This window comes from Chrysochloris asiatica, unplaced genomic scaffold (genome assembly GCF_000296735.1).
Source record: "Chrysochloris asiatica unplaced genomic scaffold, ChrAsi1.0 scaffold00030, whole genome shotgun sequence".
Lineage (NCBI taxonomy): Eukaryota > Metazoa > Chordata > Mammalia > Afrosoricida > Chrysochloridae > Chrysochloris > Chrysochloris asiatica.
Genome location: NW_006408548.1, coordinates 22,633,041 through 22,645,332, shown reverse-complemented (window position 1 = coordinate 22,645,332; position 12,292 = coordinate 22,633,041). Strand labels below are relative to the sequence as shown.

The following is a 12,292-nucleotide window of genomic DNA, read 5'->3' as shown; positions in this document are numbered from 1 at the left end:
AAAAAAACCACTGCCATTGAGTCTAATTGGACTTATATTGGCCCCAGTGTAGGGTTGCTGAGACTAAATCATTATGGGAGTAGAAAACCTCATCTTCTTACAATAGATCAATTCATATGTTTAAACTGTTGACTTTCTGTTTAGCAGCTATCCTACAGTACCACCAGGGTTCCTTTTCAACTGTACATTTTAGAGAAATTAATTACATTAATATGTTCTACAATGGATACAAAGTTTTACATCTCCATTAAAAAAAAAAAAATAATTGCTTTCCACACAATGGCTTTTCCTTACTCCATCTCTTCTGTACCTAATAGCCACTAAAAATTTGGTTGTTATAGATTTTCCATTCCTTGTCATTTAGGGTAATAACATATAATATTTCCTCTTTTATGACTGACTTATTTCCCCTCAGCATGTTTTCAAGGTTCATCCATGTTGTAGTATGTATTAAGATTTCATTTCTCACATAATTGAGTAGAACTCCATTGAATGCCTATATCAAATTTTATTTATTCATTCATCCCTTGATTGACATTTAGATTTTCCCACCTTTTGGCTATTGTGAACAATATTGCACTGAACACTGCTGTACTTACAAAGGGACTTCAAAAGGTATGTAAAAAAAATCCATTATTTTTTAATTCTAATTTTTCCATAAACTTTTTGAATCCCCCTTATTACCTCTTTCATTATCCTGCTTTTAAGTCTCCTGGGCATAAATATCCCATTTACTGACAATCTGTACTTGCCTTTTAATGTTATGCAAATTGGCCCTCATTCTGAAACTACTGAACCAACCTCCTACTGGCAACAATTTCTTCACAACAATCACCTTGACTTGCTGAATGTGTACCTTTTAAATCATTGAAAAGTCTTTTGAGTCTTTTCCTTGCTGAACGAAAGCTAAATATTAACTGTATGCATTCATTTATTTCAACTCACCTACAAATTTCACTTAAGAGACAGACTTGGAAACTTTTCTTCTCTGCAACTCTAGGGACTGCCTATATAAATAGGAGAGATTGCTGGGTCATAAGGTATAGTTGCTCTATTTTTAGTTTTGTGGGGAATCACCACCCTGTTTTGCACAATGTTGTTGTTGTTAGGTGCCTTCAGTAGGTTCCATCTCATAATGACCTTATGCACAACAGAACTCAACACTGCCAGGTCCTGGGCCACCCTCACAATCCTTGTGGAGTTTCAGCCCATTGTTGCTGTTGCTACTGCGCCAGTCCAATTAAATGGAGGGGGATTCCTCTTTTTCTTTGCTGACTTTGCCACTTTACTAAGCATGATATCCTTCTCCAGGGACTGGCAAAGTGTCTAAAGTATGAGAGAGAAGTCTTGCCATCCTGACTTCTAGGAGCAATCTGGTAGTACTTCTTCCAACACAGATTTGTTCTTCTGGCAGTCCATGGTACTTTTAATGTTCTTCTCCAACACCCTAACTCAAATGCATCAATTCTTCTATGGTCTTCCTTATTCACTGTTCAACTTCCACATGCACATGAGACTACTGAAAACTACCATGGTTTCCTACCAACAATGGCTACAGGTTTCAATTTCCAGACATCCTTCTCAATATTTGTTATTTTCAATTTTTCTTTTCTTATCCTAGTCAGTTTGAAACTACCAGCTGTTCCACAGGAGAAAGATGAGGCTTTCTGCTCCCGTAAAGATTTACAGCCTCGGAAACCCTGTACAGGGTCGCTATGAGTCGGAACTCCATTGCACACAACAACAACAATCGTAATCAGTGAAATGAAAATCAAGTGGTACATCATTGTGATTTAGATTTGCATCTCTGTGATGGATACAGACTCTGAGCATCTTTTCATAAGCTTACTGTACATCTGAATTCCCTCTTTGATGAAATTTTTGTTCATGCCCTTTGCTGATTTTTTGAATGGGGCATCTATTTTTGTTGTTTTCAAGTTGTAGAACATCTAGATGCATTTTCCATTCCTCTTTGCCTCAAAATTTTGTTCCAGTAATATAGACCTAAGGAATCCTAATACACTTAAGTGTTAACCAAATGGTAGATGGTTCAAAGTCACACAGTGGCTCTGTGGAGAAAGATACGGTGATCTGCTTCCATAAAGATACTACCTAGAAATCACCATGAAGCAGTTCTACTCTGTTCATTATGTGTCAAACTTGACTCAGTGGGATAACACAACAGTAATACAATATAAATCTAAACAACAAATCTTTGCATAATTCAATCTTATTTTTTCTAAGGTTTTTTTCTTTTTCTAGATCACTGCTATGTATATGTTGTTGTAAATAGCTGTCCAGTCAGTTCAAATGCATAGTGACCCTGTATAAGATTTCTAAGGAATGGATAATGAATTTGAACCCTCAAGTTTTTAGTTCAAATCTACCTTGCATATATGTATATATTACATTTACAATTCGTATCTATCCTTCCAAACACATTTTTTTCAAAAGGTTCCTCTACAGTCCCTCAATTGTTGTTGTTTAGTGCTATCGAATCAATTCCAACTCAGTCACCCTGTATAGGGGTTCCAAAGAGTGGCTGGTGGATTTGAAACCCAGCCCTGCAGTTAGCTGTCTAGTGCTTATCTTATAGCGTCATACCATACAGTACCTCAGCATTGCTGCTGTTGTTAATTGTCATTGAGTCAACTCCAACTCATAGCAACTCTGTATAGGGTTTCTAAGGAGCGACTGGTGGGTTTGGACTGCCGACCTTCCTGCTCAAATTGGCTTTGTAGTCTAGTGCTTATCATACAGTGCTGCATGAGGGCTTTAAAGTCCCTTAGTACACTATGCTAAATACCTCTCTCCAAAGTCTCCACAATATTCTCTACATTCTAGTATCATGTCATTTATCATATACAATTTCTTTTAAGGAGCTCAGATAATGGAGTGGGTTATGCTTTGTGCTGCCAACCAGTTCAAATCTACCAGATGTTCCCTGGAAGAAACATGAGCCTTTCTGCTTTCAGAAAGACCGACAGCCTCAGAAACCATATATAGGGTCAACTCCACAGCATATAATGACTTTCTATAGATTTCCTCTCTGTAAACTTAAAATTAGGTGACAGTACATTTTATTCATCATTGATTGACAGATACGCACCAGCTGTTCTTAGAAACCTTGTTTGCTATGAGTTAAAACTCACTTAACAACAAAAACACTGATAGCAAGTGCTCCATGAAAGTTTGTTTTTGAAGAAAGTAACCTGATATGTATAAACAGTATCTCCAGGTAACTGTCAATCATTTTAAAGAGACAAGTTTGGCTAAAGATAGATTTCTTGGCTAAACTAACATTGTTCCATTTTGTAGAAACATTGCACTGTGTCTTGAGAAAATTCTTATGGGGCCTTGCTGTAAATTTTCAAAATAAGTTTAAAAAGTAAAGTTAGTAACCTGGTTCTTAAAATGCTTTCCATGTATTTAGGCCATTCTTTCTCTTTTCTGACCGTATCTCAAGAATCACCTGAGGAGCTTGTTAAAGAAAAAAGCCTAGACCCCAACTAATGGCAAATAGAGTTCAATGTTTAGAAAGTTCCGTGGGGTTGAGTAAGAATCACTGGTCAAAACTTCAGTAACAGAATTATATTCTTGCGATGTTCAAGTTTTCATCAGTATTTCCAGGCTACCATTGTCTCCTTTCTCACCATTAAATACTTTTTAACCCAGATAATTCTATATGAGTCAGGAGTCCTATTGTGGCGCTGTATGATAAACACTGTATTTCTAACTATAAAGTTGGCAGTTTAAATCCACAAGCGGCTCCTCAGAAACAATATACAGTGGGGCTGTAAGTTGGAACTAACTTGACAGCACTTAACAACATAATCTTCCTTATATTTATATAAACTGAGAAACAGTCAGAATATATGATTTCCCATTATCAGATACACACACGTGTTGTTGTAAAGTGCTGTGAGGTTGGTTCCAACACAGAGACACCCCGTATAGGGTTTCCAAAGCGCAGCTGGTGGGTTTGAACTGTACACCTTGCAGTTAGCAGTTTAGTGCTTACTCTACAGTGATGCACCTGGACCCATGTACTTACTCTGCAGTGCCACACCAGGATATATATGTAGTTGTTGTTAAGTGCCATTGAGTCAATTCTGACCCATAGCGACCCTGAGGAGTGGCTAGTGAGCTTGAATTGCTGACCTTTCAGTTCAAATGGGTTTGTAGTCTGGCGCATTAACCCACAGCGCCACACCAGGATAAATTACATATGTATATATAAATTACACACACACACACACACACACACATATATATATATATATATATATATGACATATATATAACACACATATATAACACTATATATAAGTATGTGTGTATATACATACACACACACACACACACACATATATATATATATATGTGTATATTTGTGTTGTTAAGTGCTGTGCTGTGCAACCCTATATACAGTTTCTGAGGAACGGCTGGTAAGTTTGAACTGCCAACCTTGAGATTCCCAGTTCAGCGTTGATCCTATGGTGCCACATTATATATATATATAATATAGATTCCTTAAAGGTTTACAGCCTAGAAAACCCTTTACAAGCACACTGAGTTGGAACTGGACATGTATTTGGATTACTGAAGGCTTGCAAAGCATAAGCATATGTACATAAAAAAAAAATGATGAAGTAAATTAAAACAACTTGAAAGAAGCAATTAGGCTATGTCTAAAATAATTGACTTGTTTTTATTACATTGCAGTTTGTTTGGTTTTTAATTTCCAGAGGCAATGCTAAACAATTGTTCTACTTCTCCCTTTATAATTCTATACTGTGCCCATTACTTTCTGCTCACTGAGATCCTTAAGGATTGAAGCTTCAGGGGATTTTGTAAAGTAGGTATGAGTCAGAACTGATTCAATGGCACACAATGGCAACAATAAACAGTTTTATGTACAAGTTTTATTCAATTATAGTGACAGTCAATAGTTCAGCAAGAGGTTTTTTCTTATTGTGGAAGATAAGAAAGAATGAAGTTCAAGGTATTCGGCACTCCAGAAATCTTAAAGTTCAATTAAATCTGAAGTGTAGGTGATAAAAATCCAATATCTAAGAATTTTTCTTAGCCATGAAGGTACAGTCATCATTTGGTGATATATTTTTTAGCACTTTTGGTATCTACTACATTCAAATACATGGAAGATTGTTTTCTAAAAATCCAAATTAAAGTGTTGTTAGATTATTGGTTACTTATGAGGATTCCTGATGTGGCATTGTGGGATCAGGACTGGACTGAGAACCACAAGGTTGCAGTTCAAACTTACCAAATGTTCCTCGGAAACGCTATACAGCGTCACTATGAATTGGAACTGATTCAACAGCACTTAACAACAATATGAGGATAAACTACAATATAAACTATAATTATTAGGTGCCATTGACTAGGTTCCAACTCATAGTGTGCTTGTAAAGGGTTTTCTAGGCTGTCAACCTTTATGAAAGTAGAAAGCCTCATCTTCTTTCTGCAGAGCAGCTGGTGGCCTCAAACTACTGACCTTGTAGTTGTTGTTGTTAAGTGCCGTTGAGTTGGCCCCGACCCATAGCGACCCTGTACAGGGTTTCCGAGGGTGTAAATCTTTACGGGAGTAGAAAGCCTCATCTTTCCCCCCCGCGGAGCGGCTGGTAGTTTCGAACTGCTGGCCTTTAGGTTCGCAGCCTGATTCGTAACCACTACGCTACCAGAGCTCCTTATAGTTAGCAGCTCAGTATTTATCCTACAGCAGCATTGGCATTCATAGTATAAACCATAAACGTTTAAATCACTCTGCACATGCTCTGAAGAGGTTTGTAAATCTCAGTGATCTGCCATGAGCAAAAACTTCAAGATCCACTATTTAAAAGTTTGTTTTTTTCCTTGAAACACTGCATAGCAAATTTTGTTATTTCCTATGCATTTCAAATTCTCTTCCATAGGGAGTCTATGAATATACTGTGTTGTCATTTCTTTCTCTTTTTTTTAAACATATAAAATGCACACCCAATAAAATCCAAGCAAATAAACAAAACACACTACACTTCAAAGGAAAAGCAAAAGTCCCCACTCTAAATATCCCAGTTCAGAGGCAGATGCTTTATTTATTTTTTTTAACTTTTAGTTCTTTTGACCAGTTGATGTAAAACCACTAAGTAATCGATATATTTATCTTTAAACACTAATTAGTTTATACCTCCTCTAGGGAAGGTGAGAATTTAAGGTACAAACCAGGGGACTTCAAAAGGTTAGTGGAAAAATTGAACCAAAAGATAATGGAAGTTTTCACTCTTTCCTTGCCTGTCCAATGCCATCATTGGACACATTCATACTCCAAGGAAGGGCCTGTCCCAGGTCACCTGCCTCTGTCCTATTGCCACAGCAACCTGACCTGGCTGAAGCTGATCTACAAACTGGCCAAGAACAGCCTGACCCCTTCACAAATCGGTGTAATTCTAAGAAATTCACATGGCGTTGCACAAGTACATTTTGAAAGACAGGCAATAAAATCATTCAAAAGCATCCTGAAAGGAGCAGAAAGCATAAAATGCTAAATTCCAACAGATTCTTACTGAGAGCCGAATTCATAAGCTGGATCGATACTATAAAATAAAGAGAGCCACCCCCACCCCCAGCTGGAAATATGAATCATCCATAGCATCTGCACTGGTTGCACAAATTTGATCATGTACTTGAATAATAAAATCATTGTTTAACTTCAAAAAAACAACAACAACAACAAAGATGGATAATGGAATTTTCTACAAACATTTTTGCAGCTTCCTTGTACAGTAACCTACTTTCTTTCCCTTTCTTTCAATAGTCTTCTATAGGATATTTTAAATTTTTATTAATTTGAATATCCTATTGCTATTTTTACAGTCCTGGTGTGGCTCTGTAAGAACTGAACAACTAACCAAAAGATCATCAGTTCAAGCCCACCGGCAGCTCTAGAAGCCCTCTACCGGGTCACCATGGGACCGAACAGACTCAATGGCACTTAAGAACAATAATATTGGTATTTTACAAGTATAAATAATGTGTTTCAACTTCTATGCTTTGAACCAAGAACTTGAATCAGGATCTCAAATTCTCTATTCCAATTATTCATTTTCTAACCTTCCCCCCCACCTCAGTTTCCAATTATTAAATTTTCTCAACTGCACTTACCTTTTACATTTTCAAAATTATCTAACTGAACTATTCTGTCCTACAACTACAATCCATTCTTCTAGACTTTGATCAAGGCCAACACTAGAATTTAAAATTTAATAAGTAACAATACCATTGTCTTGACTTTACCAATATTTTTTGCAGGACAGAAAATGTAATAAGACTAGTTCTTTTTTTCTAGTATTTCAATGACCCAACTCTCGGCACATAACAAGTTTTACCATCAAACTAAGTAGCTTTTATTTTTCTATTATCAAGCAACTGCTTGAAATTGTATCTTGTTTGACACACACACACATGCACACACTTAAATACATATATATGGTGGTGGAGGTGCTTGTGTGCCACTGAGTTTGTTCTGATTCATAATGACCCTATACAGGGTTTACGAGGCTGTATATTTTTAAGGGAACAGAAAGTTTTATCTTTCTTTCATGGAGGGACTGGTAAATCTGAACTACTGACCTTGTAGTTAGCAGCACAGCTCATAACCCATTATGCTACCACAGTTCATATATATGTTGTTGCTGTTGTTAAGCGCCATCGAGTTAGTTCTGACCCATAGTGACCCTGTGTAGGGTTTCTGAGCAGCACCTGGTTGGCGAGTGAGCTTGAATCTTCAACCTGGCAGTTCAAACTGATTTTGCAGTCCAGCATGTAAACCCACAGTACCATACCACGAGTCATATGTTGTTGTTGTTAAGTGCCGTCGAGTCGGTTCCGACCCATAGCGACCCTGTACAGGGTTTCCGAGGGTGTAAATCCTTACGGGAGTAGAAAGCCTTATCTTTCTCCCGCGGAGCGGCTGGTAGTTTCGAACCGCTGACCTTTAGGTTCGCAGCCCGATTCGTAACCACTACGCTACCAGAGCTCCTATATATATCTATATATATCCCATACTTTTTATATTGATTCTTTTTTACCTTTCTTTTTCAATGAATAATGCATTTTATGTTGTTTTAAGTTTTATCTGTTTAACCAAAACCAAATTTTCAGCCACACCCATGTCTCCTGTTTTGTGCTTTTTCACCTACCATTATATCAGCAGAACATAAGTCTACACTATTTTTAATGATTACACCTCATAGGTCTCTCTACTTCAGTTTTCTGATCACTCTCATCCACAGTCCAGCTTCCAGATATGTTTTAAAATTTTATGTGTTCATAAACCAAAACTGCTCTTTTCTTTTTTTGCTATTTTCCATTGTATATTTTTGAGATTCATTTCAGGGAAATCTTAGAAGAAAATAATGATCTCTGTGCCATTTTGAAATAAAAGTATGTTGTTTCTAAATATAATATAATAAGAAATCTGAAAAAGTTACCATGGTTCTAAATATGTGCAGTATTCATTGAGTGACTTAAATCAATAAATTATAGGTTTTATGTAAAGAACTATTTTTGCTCATATCTGTGTTATAAAAGCTATTCATTTCTATATAATCTGTATGAAAATAATAATTCAATCAGCAACTTGATCTAGAATCATGTTACTTTTTCTGAATTCTTATAGAGTCTCTTAGTGAGAGTTGATTTTCTCCTCCTTGGAATATGAAATTCCTTCCATCAATGATAATAATATATGACAGTTAAAAATGAGATTTTCCTCCTACATCCATTGCTGAATTTACTTTGTATTTCAAGCAAACTTTCTAAATCAGTTCTCCAGATTGTTCTGAGATTCCAGATTGTTTACAATTTACAATTTGTAAAGGATTCTTGGCTAAAGAAAAGCAAACATAAAAAGGCAATCAGAAAATGAGCTATTACTAAAGACTTCCTCTAATTGCTTGGCAACAGAATTCAGTTGCTCCTCTGGAATGACCATGTTAACTCTTAAAAAACAAAAAACAAAACCCACATCAGAGATCAAGTATCAGGCTGCAAAGCTGAATTCCAAAACATTCAACAATAAGCGACCACACACTGCATGACATAACTAGGCAAGAGTTCCTATAACCATTTATACTTCGTCACATAAATTCATACAGGAATAAAATAAAGACAACACAAGGTTCAAAATGGTGGTTAAGGGGATGACAGAGCATGAAAAATGGAGAAATGAACTTGGTTATAAGGAAATTTCATATCCTGTAAGTCAAATGGGAATCTTGAGGCAGAGAAATTTGGTATTACAATCCAGACTGATTACAAACTGGTGTTTTGTTTTTAGGCAATTGTAGTGTGAAAAGCAATTGAGATAACATATGCAAAGTACTTGAAATAGAACTAGGCATGTTCAGGACCTAAAATAGTACTCTGGCTTTCAAACACCATCATCATAGAGTGTTGTTGTTGTTGTTAAGTGCCGTCGAGTCAGTTCCGACCCATAACAACCCTGAACAGGGTTTCCGAGGCAGTAAATCTTTACAGGAGCAGAAAGCCTCACCTTTCTCCTGCAGAGCAGCTGGTAATTTCGAACTGCTGACCTTGCTGTTCGCAGCCCAATTTGTAACCACCATGCTACCAGAGCTCCTTATCATCATAGAGTACTGAGAGCTAAATACTAAGAAAAGTAGTAATATGCTCATGAAATACAGTATCTTAAGAAACATTCTGTATTTGTTGTTGAAAGACCAGTTAATATAATAATGGATTTTAAGCAATGTATTGAAGACTACATGAGTGGGTTAAGCAGTTTGGAAAAACTTTATGGATGAAGCTGAAAATGTGGACTGCACTTATTCAGTACTGATGAAAGGGAAGGTTGTTCCTAAGAAATTGACATAAGGTCCTTTCTGTGTTTCAATGGAGTATGGCTTGAGGGGAAAATATATAGACTGATTTCTGTGGCAGATATTATAATGTACAGAAATTGTTTTGACATCCAGGAAGAATGATGTTGAAGGATAGACTAAACACATAAATTCCCTTCAGTTTCATTTAGCATGTTACAATAAAGATATATACAAAGCACCACGGGAGCAGAGACAATCTGGCAGTTACTCAGTTTGTGGGGTTTTCTGTAACACTTTATAGGAAAGATCCGATTAAGTTATTTGAGCTGAATTAGTAGGAATGATTTAAATAGGAAATGATAATTGCAACAGCAACAGCTAACATATAATTCATGTATAGTTCATGTATAAATGATGTGATATCAGAAAACATTCAAAATTAAGTTAACAATGGAAATGGTAGATTTGGGCAACTACATGAAGTATCTATCCTGTGTGTTCTGTTAGTAAACTAGGACTTTTGTCCTTTGAGCAGAGAAAAGCTATAAAAGAATATTGAGATCAATATATATGTTTTCGTTAAGTGCTATCAAGTCGATTCCAACCCATAGTGACCCTGCATAGGATTTCCAAGGAGCAACTGGTGAGCTTTAACCACTTGCAGTTCCATTTCCACTGCATATATGTAGACAGACACATTAACCTACAGTGTCATACCAGGGACTCTTTGTATCTTAGGGAAATAATTAAGACAGAAGCTTGAAGAAAGTCATTCTGGAATTAGGAAGACAAATCAGGAAGCTATTGTAACAATCATCTGAGACATAAAAACTATAATTCAGTTAGTCATACTAGAGAGATTGAGAGAAAGAAAGATTTTTAGGAGGTAAGCTTTCAAGACACCATTTTCCACCTAAACTAAAGTCCAAAGAAGACTGATTTTTCTAATTTGAGTAGCTGAATGAACAGTGACAGTAATAGCCATCACATGACTAAAAAGAAGACTAGCGAATTTTAGAAAGATGTATATACATATGTATATGAATTAATGTCTTTGGCTTGTGACATGAGTTTTTGTAAAGCAGACTTTATGTGAGATACATAATTGGGAATTAGAAGTGTTATTAGCTGTTGTCAAGTCAATTTCATCTCATAGAGACACATGTGACAGAGTAGTATAACCTACACGTTTTCCTCAGATTTTACCTTTAGGAGAGTAGATCATCAAGAATTCTTGTGTGGACCTACTGGGTGGGTTAGAACTACATACTTCTGGGCTAGCAGTCAGATGGTTAACCTTTCTACCACCAAGACGTCTCAGATATGCAGTGTGTTATTAAGTGCTGTCAAGTAGATTCTGACTCATGGCGACCTTGTATAAAGTTTCTAAAGATTGGCAGGTGGGTTTGAACCACCAACTTTGTAGTTAGCAGCCCAGTGCTTATCCTACAGTGCCACACCAGGACTCCAGTGTGCAGTGTGGTGGTGGTGGTGGTGGTTTTGTGCAGTAAATTGGTCTTGACTTACAGAGACTAAGATTTCTGAGGCTGTAAATCTTTACAGGAGAAGAAAGCCTCAGTTTTCTACCATAGAATAGCTGGTAAATTCAAACTGCTGACCTTGTGAATTTGCAACAGAACTCATAGTCCACTGTACTACCAAGGGTCCTTGGTGTTTAACGTAGGAGTTGTGAATTAAAAAGCGATTGGTGTGGATGATACAGAGCATGGTTTAAGGTAGAGGTGCTGTGAGCTAATGCACTGTACTGCAAAGTTAGTTTGATTGCAAGGTCAGTGGTTCAGGCTCACCGACCTCTCCTTGGAAACCCTATACAGGATTGTTATGGGTCAGAACCGAGTCAATGGCACTTAACAACAACAAGAAGTAGAGTGAGGGCTGAGAGGAGAATACGCATTAAGCATAAATGTTTCAGGAATGACAGAAAGAGAAGATCAACACTGAGCCTGAGGAGAAGAGGTTGGACAGAGAAATCAGAGATAATGAAACCCAATGGAATGCGGAAATCAGACAATCTCTTTGATATCCCCATGCGAGTAGAGTTTTACTAAAGGTAATACAGAAATGGCTGCAAGCATACATTGACAGAGAACTTCCAGAGGTTCAAGCCAGACTCAGAAGAGGCCATGGAATGAGGGTTATCATTGCTGATGTCTGTTGAATATTGGCTGAAAGCAGAGAATATCAGAAAGATGTTTACCTGTGCTTTGTTGACTATGCAAAGGCTTCCAGTTGTGTGGATCATGACAAGCTATGGACAACATTGCAAAGTATGAGTATTTTGGAACACTTAACTGTGCTCATGAGGAATCTTTATCCTGAACCAAAAAGCAGTTGTTCGAACAGAACATGGGAACACTGAATGGTTTAAAATTAAGAAAGTTGTGCAACAAGGTTGTATTCTTTCACCATACTTATTCAACCTGTAT

At 36.9% G+C, this 12,292-nt stretch overlaps 1 protein-coding gene across 1 annotated transcript in view; it reads right to left on the bottom strand.

Annotated features, from left to right (window-relative positions):
- Nucleotides 1-12,292, bottom strand: part of ZNF385D (zinc finger protein 385D) — a 561,594-nt gene that overhangs the window by 298,978 nt on the left and 250,324 nt on the right. The window lies entirely within an intron of this gene.